Source organism: Mytilus californianus, unplaced genomic scaffold (assembly GCF_021869535.1).
Source record: "Mytilus californianus isolate M0D057914Y unplaced genomic scaffold, xbMytCali1.0.p SCAF_9, whole genome shotgun sequence".
Classification (NCBI taxonomy): domain Eukaryota; kingdom Metazoa; phylum Mollusca; class Bivalvia; order Mytilida; family Mytilidae; genus Mytilus; species Mytilus californianus.
In genome coordinates, this window is record NW_026262745.1 from 5,145,942 (window position 1) to 5,157,182 (window position 11,241).

General features: G+C 30.8%; 1 long non-coding RNA gene across 1 annotated transcript; it reads left to right on the top strand.

Annotated features, from left to right (window-relative positions):
* Positions 1-2,229: 2,229 nt before the first annotated feature.
* LOC127715462 (uncharacterized) lies at positions 2,230-7,811 on the top strand. Its single transcript, XR_007988427.1, has 3 exons — positions 2,230-2,606; positions 6,509-6,581; positions 7,324-7,811. It is a non-coding gene; the product is annotated as an uncharacterized LOC127715462 (long non-coding RNA).
* The last annotated feature ends 3,430 nt before the right edge of the window (positions 7,812-11,241 follow it).

Below are 11,241 nucleotides of genomic sequence, written 5' to 3' on the forward strand. Positions count from 1 at the left end.
TATATAAACCATATATTATTGGAATCAGTGTGAATAAATATATCATATGAGACCGGAAATGACATTTTCTAAACCGGAAATGGCTAATTATCTCCCTTTTTACAGGCAAAAGTATATATAAACCATATATTTTTGGAATCAGTGTGAATAAAGCTATCATATGAGGCCGGAAGTGACATTATCTAAACCGGAAGTTGACAATCATCTCCCTTATTTCAGGCAAAAGTCTATAGAAACCATATGTTTATTGAATCAGTATGAAGAAACCTATGATTGGACGCCAAAAGTAGCTTTGAGTAAACCAGAATCAGCTTCTCATCAATTTTTTAGAAAATTGATGTGATAATACCTTCAATTGTTCTTTGAACAATTGCTTTTTAATTTATTTTTTTTCTTCCGCCAAATTTTGTTCTTGCGATAAATGTTTGTTTCGCAAGATGTCGCTTAGATGTTTAGTATATGATATCGAACAATTTATGCGCCTTTGAAATTGACCCTGCTTAACCGAATACTTTTCTTTGTAGGAGTTATCCCCCCGAACACTGTTTTCTTTGTGTGTGCATCTCCTCCGTAACCGTAAAAGAAAGCGACAAATTTATTTTACCAAATTGCTCGTTTTATCCTCAGGATGTTGTGTCCATTTTGACCGAAGCAATATGTAAACTCCATATGAGAGTTATTTCCCCTTCTGTATTTGACATAAGGGATATATAAATGTATAGCATGAATGGTAAGTGATAGAGATTTAAAATATATTGATTTGAGTTCCTTGGTTCATTTAATGAAATTGAGGCCAAGGTCAAATGTCAAGGTCATATTCTAAATTTTGACTTTTCCTTGTTATTTGATCTCCTCTGTCACTTTTAAAATTACAAATTAAAGAACTAGTGCAAAATGTTTGCTTAATTGTGATTAAGATATGATACATTTGGTCTGAAACAATCCAATGATATATTATAGGAGTTATTGTCCCTGAAATGATTCAATTTAAGGTTAATTGATTATTACTCCAGCTTGGTACATGTAAAAGCCATAGGGTCTTTTGCAAACTGTTGATTGACATATGAACTTGAAAAAATAAAAACCGGAAGTGACCTTGAGTGAACCGGAAGTAGTATTGTTTGCACTTATTTCATGGAAAAGTACCTAAAAACCATATATTTTTTGAATGATCATAGGTTAACCTATCATTTGAGACCGGAAATGACATTTTATAAACCGGAAGTAGCATATTATCTCCCTTATTACAGGCATAAGTATATACAAACTATATATTTTTGGAATAAGTGTGAATAAAGCTATCATATGAGACCGGAAGTGACATTTTCTAAACCGGAAGTTGGCAATTATCTCCCTTATTTCAGGCAAAAGTATATAGAAATCATTTATTTATTGAATCAGTATGAAGAAATCTATACTTTGACGCTATTTATAACTTTGAGTAAACCAGAAGTAGCTTCCTATCAATTATTTAGAAAATTGATGTGGAAAGACCTTCAATTGTTCTTTGAACAATTGGTTTTTAATTAGGTCTTTCCACTTTTCTGTGGAAAGACCTATTGGTTTTCTTCTGATTATTTTTTTTTTCTTCTTCCGCCTAATTTTGTTCTTGCGATAAATATTTGTTTCGCAATATGTCGCTTAGATATTTGGTATATGATATCGAACAGTTTATGCGCCTTTGAAATTTACCCTGCGAAACCAAATAATTTTCTTTGTAGGAGTTATCTCCCCGAACACTGTTTTCCTTGTGCACACATCTCCTCCGTAACCGTACAAGAAAGCGACAAATTTATTTTACCAAATTGCTCGTTATATCCTCAGGATGTTTTGTCCAATTTTGACCAAAGCGATACGTAAACTCCATATGAGAGTTATTTCCCCTTCTGTATTTGACATAAGGGATATATAAATGTATAGCATGAATAGTAAGTGATAGAGACCTAAGGTATATTGATTTGAGTTCCTTGGTTCATTTAAATGAAATTGAGGCCAAGGTCAAAGGTCAAAGTCATATTCTAAATTTTGACTTTTCCTTATCATTTGATCTCCTCTGTCACTTTTAAAATTACAAATTAAAGAACTAGTGCAAAATGTTTGCTTAATTGTGATTAAGATATGATACATTTGGTCTGAAATAATCCAATGATATCTTATATGAGTTATTGTCCCTGAAATGATTCAATTTAAGGTTAATTGATTATTACTTTTTTTTTTTTTTAAACAATTAAATCATCTTTATTGCACTAAATGCTGTTTAACAATTTACTTAGCTTACAGCATTGGGCTAAGTTTCCCTGTGTATTTAAAATTATTATATATCCAGGGAGAATATATAATAAAATATATATAAATGTTAGTATTATACAATTAAACATAATACATAATATAAATAAACGTCAATATAAACTGATTCATTGATTTTTTTGTCTGCTTACAAATCGGAAAAAATAACGGATCTTCACCGTTACATTTTGTGATTATTATGTGTGTTTACTTTCTCACAGGATACCTGTGTAATTGGAATTTACTTATTCTTTTATAATTTGAAGGATTTATTTTTCAAACTTACATGCTTGACCATGTTAATGGAAATACATATATAGGTAGGTGTATATAGTTATGTTAAATACAAATCAATAGGTTATTTGCGATGCATTTTTTTTTTGGTTCCTCGTGGTATATTATTTTTAGACTGGAAGTAGCATGTGTTGATTTGTCATACATACTCATTACCTACAGTTATCACTTACAAGTTACAATATGTCGATGTCTTTAATAACATTTTTCCGGTTTCGATATTTCTTATCGCATTTAATTTTATAATGTCGTATATTTCCGTTTTGAAAATTTTGAAGATATCTATCTTTGTTTCTTTTTTATTTGAAATAAAATGTGCTTTATATATAGAGAAAAATATAACTGTTATAAGGGTGTTTATATCAAAATATTTTATAGCCAGTTATTAAATTTTCTAGCCTTAGAATGTGTCTGTTTATTTGAAGATAAAGTAGTAGTTTATATATTTCATGCCAGTATTTAGTATTATAAGGGCATGTTATGAAAAAATGTTTATAGTTTTCAATTTCTTTGCAGAAATTGCATGAACTGTTTTCTAATACTTTCCACTGAACTAATAATTCATTGCATGGAAGGATGAAATGGAGTAATTTCCATTTAAACATTTTAAATTTGTTGTTATCTAGGTATTTAAATGTATAATTAAGAGTGCTTTTTAATTTTATGTTAAAATTTTCTTTGAAAATTCTTTCCCACTTAAGATAACCTACAGGTTTTTCTTGTTTATGAGGGGCAAATAATATTGAATATATTTCTTTATTACTCAGTTCTGGATAGATATTATGATTGAGTAGTATTTGCAGATTTTTGGTATGCTTTATATGTACTTTTGTTTTAAATGAGCTTTCTTGCTTTAAAATATTCTGCCAATGTTTTGGAATAGCTTTCTTTATTAAGGATAATTCTCTAATCCAATCTCGTTTATCTTTTAGTTTAAGTAATATTTTATTTTCTGATATATAACCTCTTTCATCTAGTATGTCATTTACATACAGAATATTATGTTCAATCCATTTAGTAAACAATAAGTGTTTTCCTTTTGTTTGTATATTATAATTGCCCCATAAGATCTGCTTTCTTATATCTAGAAAAGTTTGTGGGATCTTTGTCTGTCCACCCTTTACATTAATCCAAGTTTTAATCAATTGCTGATAGAACTCAGGGATGGATTTAAATGATTTTTTGTCTATCATATTAACATTTTTAATGTTCATTTGGAATATCAAAAGGTTCTTACCAAATTTGTTTAGATAAACTTGGGGTATGATTGACCAATTATCGCCAGAGTTTTGTTTAAGTTTTAAAATCCACCGTAATTGAAGTGCTTTGAAATACAAGTCTATGTCGATCATTTTTAACCCACCTTCCAAATAGTCTTTACAAAGGGTTACACGTTTAACTTTATCTTTTTTCCCATTCCATATGAAATTATAGACTAGAGTTTTAAACTTTTGTATAATTTCCTTTGGTATGTACATGTTTGATGCAATATAAGTTAAATTTGGAAGAATTAATGATTTTACTACTATTATTTTACCTATTAATGTTAAGTTTCTTTTCATCCAATTTGATAGTATCTTTTCACATTTTTTTAGCTGTTTATCAGTGTTTAGTTTTTGACAGTCTTGATTGTTATAACCAAAGTAAAAGCCAAGACTTTTAATGTTATCTGTTTTCCAATTTATGTTTTCAAATTTGTCTCTACTATGTTTGAGTTTTCCTAACCAAAATCCCTCTGTTTTATTTCTGTTTAACTGTAATCCTGAGAAGCTTCCAAAAGTTTCAATTATATTCATTGCTAAACTAACATCTTTTGGTGATTTGAGAAATAGGGTTGTATCATCTGCGAGTTGACATATTTTCAGTGAGCAGTTTTTACCATCTAATTTCACCTCTAAACCCTTGAGGCTATTATTTTGTCTTAGTTTAATTGCCATAATTTCAACTACCAATACGAAGGCTAACGAAGAAATTGGACATCCTTGTCGAATTCCGCGAAAAATATTAAAACTGCTGGACACCCAACCATTGTTGAGTATACAGCCTTTTATGTCTGTGTACATTGTTTGAATCCATCTTATAAAACTACTTTTGAAGCCAAATTTTTCCAAGGTTTCTGACATAAAGTTCCATTCAAGGGAGTCAAATGCCTTTGAAAAATCAACAAAAAGTATAGCTCCATCTACTTTAAAGTTCTCTGAGTAATCAATAATATCTTGCATTTGCCTGATATTGAAGCCTATGTATCTATTTTTTATGTAACCTTTTTGGTCAGTATGAATTATTTTTGGTAATACTAGTTTTAATCTTTGAGCAAGTGCATAAGCTAACAATTTTACATCATAATTTAACAGAGTTATTGGACGATAATTATTTAAAGAAAGTGGATCTTCTTTTTTATATATTAATGATATTGCTCCAACTTTTTGTGAATTTGACAATTCTCCTTTTTCATGGCAAAAATTGAATACAGATACAATTAATTCTTTTATTTTTTCCCAAAATCTTCTGTAAAATTCAACATTAAGTCCATCTAAACCTGGAGCTTTATTTAGTTTCATTTTGAATATAGCATCTGTACATTTCTGCACTGTGATTTTTCCTTCACATAAATTACTTTCACTATCACTTAATTTTGGACATTTTTTAATATCGTTTAAGTACTTTTTGGTATCTTCAACATCTGGATTAGTAGAGGAATATAAATTTTTATAATAGTTAACTTCAAGGTCAAGTATTTTTTTTTTATCAGTAATTATATTATTGTTTACATCATATAATCTAGTAATGGTTTTTTTGCACTGCCTGGCTTTTTCAAGACCTAAGAAGTATGAGGTATTTTTTTCTCCCTCTTCAATCCATTTCACCCTTGATCTTATTTGATTGCCTTTTATTTTTTCATTGTACAGATTTCCTAATTCTTGTTCTACTTTCTCTATTTTTTCAAACAGGTAGGTATTTGTTTCATTAACTCTGATGTTATTTGTATGAATTTCATTATTTAGTTGTATTAGTTGATTTTCTAATACATTGATTGAATCTTTTTTGTTTAGGGCTTTCAATTTACAGAACTGAATTGTACAATCTCGAACCTCTATTTTAAAATTGTCCCATAAAATAGCTAGATTTTTTGAATCATTTGCTTTAATTTTATAGTTGTTAATGAGATTGTATATTATTTTTAGGTAAATTTCATTGTTTAAAACACTACTATTTAATTTCCAGTAACCACGTCCTTTATTATTTCTTGACATTTGTAATTTTAAAGATACACTATTGTGGTCAGTGTATTGAATAACAACTGGTCTAATATCACAAGAGGAGCAATTTTTTTTAATTTCAGTACTAACAAGGAAGTAGTCAATTCTTGTGGCTTCTGTTTTATTTCTTTTACACCAGGTGAAATGAGTTTTATCTCGGTTTTTTTCACGCCAAATATCTGTTAATTTAAGAGATTTAATTAAAGTTTTAAGTCCGGATACTGGTTTATCAAATTTTGTTCTTTTATTTTTATTTTTTGTATCTTTTTCAGATAAGATATCGTTAAAATCTCCTCCTATTATTAATTGTCCAAGACTATATTTGTCTATAAAAGTTTTAACTGATTTAAAAAAGGTGTTTCTTAGTTTATTGTTATTTGGTGCATAAACGTTTGCAATTGTAAGTATGCTTTCATCAATTTCTATATTTATCAGAAGAAGTCTCCCGTCTTTATCCTTATAATAGTCAATAAATTTGTAATTAAGCCTACTTTTTAACCATATGGATACCCCTCTAGCATTGCTCTGACCATTGCTGAAGAACAATTCCCCTTCAAATTCTTTTTTTAAAGATTCTTCTAAGCTGTCAGTAAAATGTGTTTCTTGTATTAGAAGGATATCACATTTTTGTTGTTTTGTCCATTCAATTAGTCGTTTTCTTTTTTCAGTTTGCTGTAGTCCCTTAGAATTGACTGTACAGATGTGAAGTTTTGGATCAGCCATGATTGTTATTATTAAAAGGTAAGAATTAATTTAGCTTTATGATTGGGAAACCCCCATCTATTTATAGTATCAATTATCGATGTTGTGCCTTCTGCTACTGTTTCACGCAGGTTTACTTTAACTAACAGGTGAAAAATTATCGGCTGTTTTGTTGTGTTTTTAACAATGTATTCTTTATATTTTCTACATAGTGCACAATGTTTTACTATACGTAGTGATCCTATATAAAAACATATTAAATAGTGTTCACATTTTATCACATTATTTAGATATACAGTATCATTAATATATAACGTAACGGTATTATGTAAAACAATATTACACAGTGTTGTTTTCAAGTTAACAATGCTTACAATTTTTACACAGAATGACCTCGCCTTACGGGTCATTATTTGGGTCAACAGCGTGACTTTGTTTACAAACTGAGCTGTGACAAACGTATACCACACACAGCTTGTGAATACAATAATTGAGAAATAAATTTTACTCAAAACAAAAAATATACATAAATTGCAATGCTTCTGTTGAGAAAAATATTTACATGAATATATTATACAAAAGTTATAATTACAAAGTTTACAGTAGATTAACATAATGAGTAATTTACATGAATATGTACATTTTTTTTATCAGTACTATATGTGTTGCATTTGTCAGGACTAGATCGTAATGGTTTGTTATCCTCATACTTCTTTGCTTTTATTTTGGTATATTGTTTTTTGTAACTATTGAATGCTAAAAGAGTTATTATTTTTTTCAGGAAATATATGCTATGGTTTACTGTATGAGCTGCACTATTTCTATTTTCCAATTTGGACTCGACTATGCACATCATTTAAATACGAAATATGAGCATATGTGTAGCTGCATACGTGATTCTGGATTTGTACACCGGTTGTCAATTTACTATTCATTTTTGGTGTACAAAAGTGTGTTCTTTGCATATCTGTGTACAGTATTGAAAAGTGATATATGTAATTATTTTGTGATCTAAGAAGAATCATTTTAAGGCACATCTGGATCAATTGGAGCTGTGGTGAGGAAAGTGCAAACTTTAAATAAAGTATGTAATTCACCAGAGATACTAATTGTGGAATGTATGTGAACTTACTACTACATGTATATAGAGTGGTACTTTGTTCAACTTTGCTGTGAATGAGTTTTGTTACAAGTGTCATCATGATCATACAAAAAATAAATATCACTGCACATGTATTACAGTATAATATTAAATTAGTGTTGCATTTATTTGTTTTCATTTGAAGTTTCTGCAAACTGTTTGTTTTTGCAGTACTGATAAATACCATTGGGTTTCAGTTGATATGATTAAGTTGCCAAAGTTTTTGACCGTTTTACTGTGGTATCACCCTCATTATCGTGCAGAACATGGGTCGGGGTAACCGGAGACCGTTCCACGTTTCTGTTAGCTTTTAGTTTTGCAGGAGTTGATACAGACTCCTGTTGTTCTGATACAAATGAAGTAATTTGAGTTTGTGTTGTCTTTTTCTCTTTTTTCTCTTTTTTTGTTTTTCTTTTCCTTTCCTCCTGAGTTGGTACGGACTGGGGCATATCACTGTCGTCTTCATGTACGCTCGTAGATTCATGTTCACTAATTGTTGGTGGATCATCTGTGAGACTTGGTTGTTGTGTAGCATCAGTATCTACAGAAGTGTCATCATCAGCATGTGTGTTTTCATTTGCATCATTTGTGCTTTGATGTACATCAGATTGTTGATTGGTATCAGAAAGATCATTTTCCATACAGTCCATTTTTTTATGACCTTCCTTACCACATGATTTACAAACCCAGTCATTAGGGCAATTGCTTATATTGTGGCCATCAGCTAGACATTTTGAGCACTTTTTTGGACGACTGTTTGTCACTGGTTGATCGCGGTACATAACTGTGGCTCTGTATTTTCCTATTGCAATAGAGCGAGGAATGTGTTGGGGTAAGGGACCCTCACATATAACAATTCTATCACCAGTGAAACAGTTAGTGAGCTTATTCTCATACCTCAGACGTTCTCTAAAGTGGTTTAAGATTATACAGCTTCGTTCTTCTAGTGCTCTTAAGATTTGGCCGTCATCGGCAGAGAGTGGGACATCTTTAACTCTAATTCTTACATTGTCTATGTTCTCATGTATGGTCACCCGAGGGTTGCTTGAGTAAACGTTGACTTTTTTACCACGAATTTCTACCCCCTTAGAGATAAGGTGATCTCTTTCAGACTCACAATCCAGGTATATTCTCCAGAGACCTCTTATACGTTGAAGTCCTATGATGGTTCTTGCTTCAACTGAATAACCCAGAGTTTGATACATCTCAATATTTGTTAGGTAAAGTGTTTTTGTTGTTACTCGATCTGTGAGTGAACCAAATACATCTATTTCTTGAACAAAGACTGGCTTAACACCGGCCATTGTTGAAGGGTCTATTGTCTTTGGATCTGTTTTTGTTGCGTCGGCATACGACGCCATTTTTTCTTCACTTTGGCTTTCTTCATTAGATTTTGCCATTTTTACAAGAATTTAAGAATGTTCTGGTGTGTTAAGATCGTGTAAATTGTCAAAAGAAATGTTTATGATAAACCTTGGACAACAATATATTGCAGCTAAGTTGGATTTTTCTTCGAATTTCACAATTTTTTCCTTGTCTGATTACAACCCGCTACCGTAGTCAAGGGTCGTAACCTAGTCTTGATTATTACTCCAACTTGGTACATGATAAAGCCATAAGATCTTTTGCAAAATGTTAGGTGACATATGACCTTGAAAAATGTCAACCGGAAGTGACCTTGAGTGAACCGAAAGTAGTCATTTGTGCACTTATTTCATGTGGAAGTACATAGAAACCATATATTTTTTGAATGGTCATACATTAATCTATCATTTGAGACCGGAAGTGATATTTTATAAACCGGAAGTAGCATATTATCTTCCTTATTACAGGCATAAGTATATATAAACCATATATTTTTGGAATCAGTGTAAGTAAAGCTATCATATGAGACCAAAAGTGACATTTTCTAAACCGGAAGTAGCCAATTATCTCCCTATTTACAGGCAAAAGAATATATAAACCATATGTTTTTGGAATCAGTGTAAATAAATCTATCATATGAGACCGGAAGTGACATTTTCGAAACCGGAAGTAGCCAATTATCTCCCTTTTTACAGACAAAAGTATATACAAACCATATATTTTTGGAATCAGTGTAAATAAAGCTATCATATGAGACCGGAAGTGACATTGTCTAAACCGGAAGTTGACAATCATCTCCCTTATTTTAGGCAAAAGTCTATAGAAACCATATGTTTATTGAATCAGTATGAAGAAACCTATGATTGGACCCCAATAGTAGCTTTGAGAAAACCAGAATTAGCTTCTCATCAATTATTTAGAAAATTGATGTGATAAGACCATCAATTGTTCTTTGAACAATTGGTTTTTAATTTTTGTTTTTCTTCCGCCAAATTTTGTTCTTGCGATAAATTTTTGTTTCGCAAGATGTCGCTTAGATGTTTCGTATATGATATCGAACAGTTTATGCGCCTTTGAAATTGACCCTGCTTAACCGAATACTTTTCTTTGTAGGAGTTATCTCCCCGAACACTGTTTTCCTTGTGCGTGCATCTCCTCCATAACCGTAAAAGAAAGCGACAAATTATTTTACCAAATTGATCGTTATATCCTCAGGAGGTTTTGTCAAATTTTGACCGAAGCGATACGTAAACTCCATATGAGAGTTATTTCCCCTTCTGTATTTGACATAAGGGATATATAAATGTATAGCATGAATGGTAAGTGATAGAGACCTAAGGTATATTGATTTGAGTTCCTTGGTTCATTTAAATGAAATTGAGGCCAAAGCCAAAGGTCAAGGTCATATTCTAAATTTTGACTTTTCCTTGTTATTTGATCTCCTCTGTCACTTTTAAAATTATAAATTAAAGAACTAGTGCAAAATGTTTGCTTAATTGTAATTAAGATATGATACATTTGGTCTGAAACAATCCAATGATATATTATAGGAGTTATTGTCCCTGAAATGATTCAATTTAAGGTTAATTGATTATTACTCCAATTTGGTACATGATAAAGCCATAGAGTCTTTTGCAAACTGTTGGTTGACATATGACCTTGTAAAAAATAAACCGGAAGTGACCTTGAGTGAACCGGAAGTAGTATTTTTTGCACTTATTTCATGGAAAAGTACCTAGAAAGCATATATTTTTTGAATGATCATAGGTTAACCTATCATTTGAGACCGGAAGTGACATTTTATAAACCGGAAGTAGCATATTATCTTCCTTTTTACAGGCATAAGTATATACAAACTATATATTTTTTGGAATCTGTGAATAAAGCTATCATATGAGACCGGAAGTGACATTTTCTAAACCGGAAGTTGGCAATTATCTCCCTTATTTCAGGCAAAAGTATATAGAAACCATTTATTTATTGAATCAGTATGAAGAAATCTATACTTTGACGCTATTAATAACTTTGAGTAAACCAGAAGTAGCTTCCAATCATTTATTTAAAAAATTGATGTGGAAAGATCTTCAATTGTTCTTTGAACAATTGGTTTTTAATTTATTTTTTCTTCCGCCAAATTTTGTTCTTGCGATAAATTTTTGTTTCGCAAGATGTCGCTTAGATGTTTCGTATATG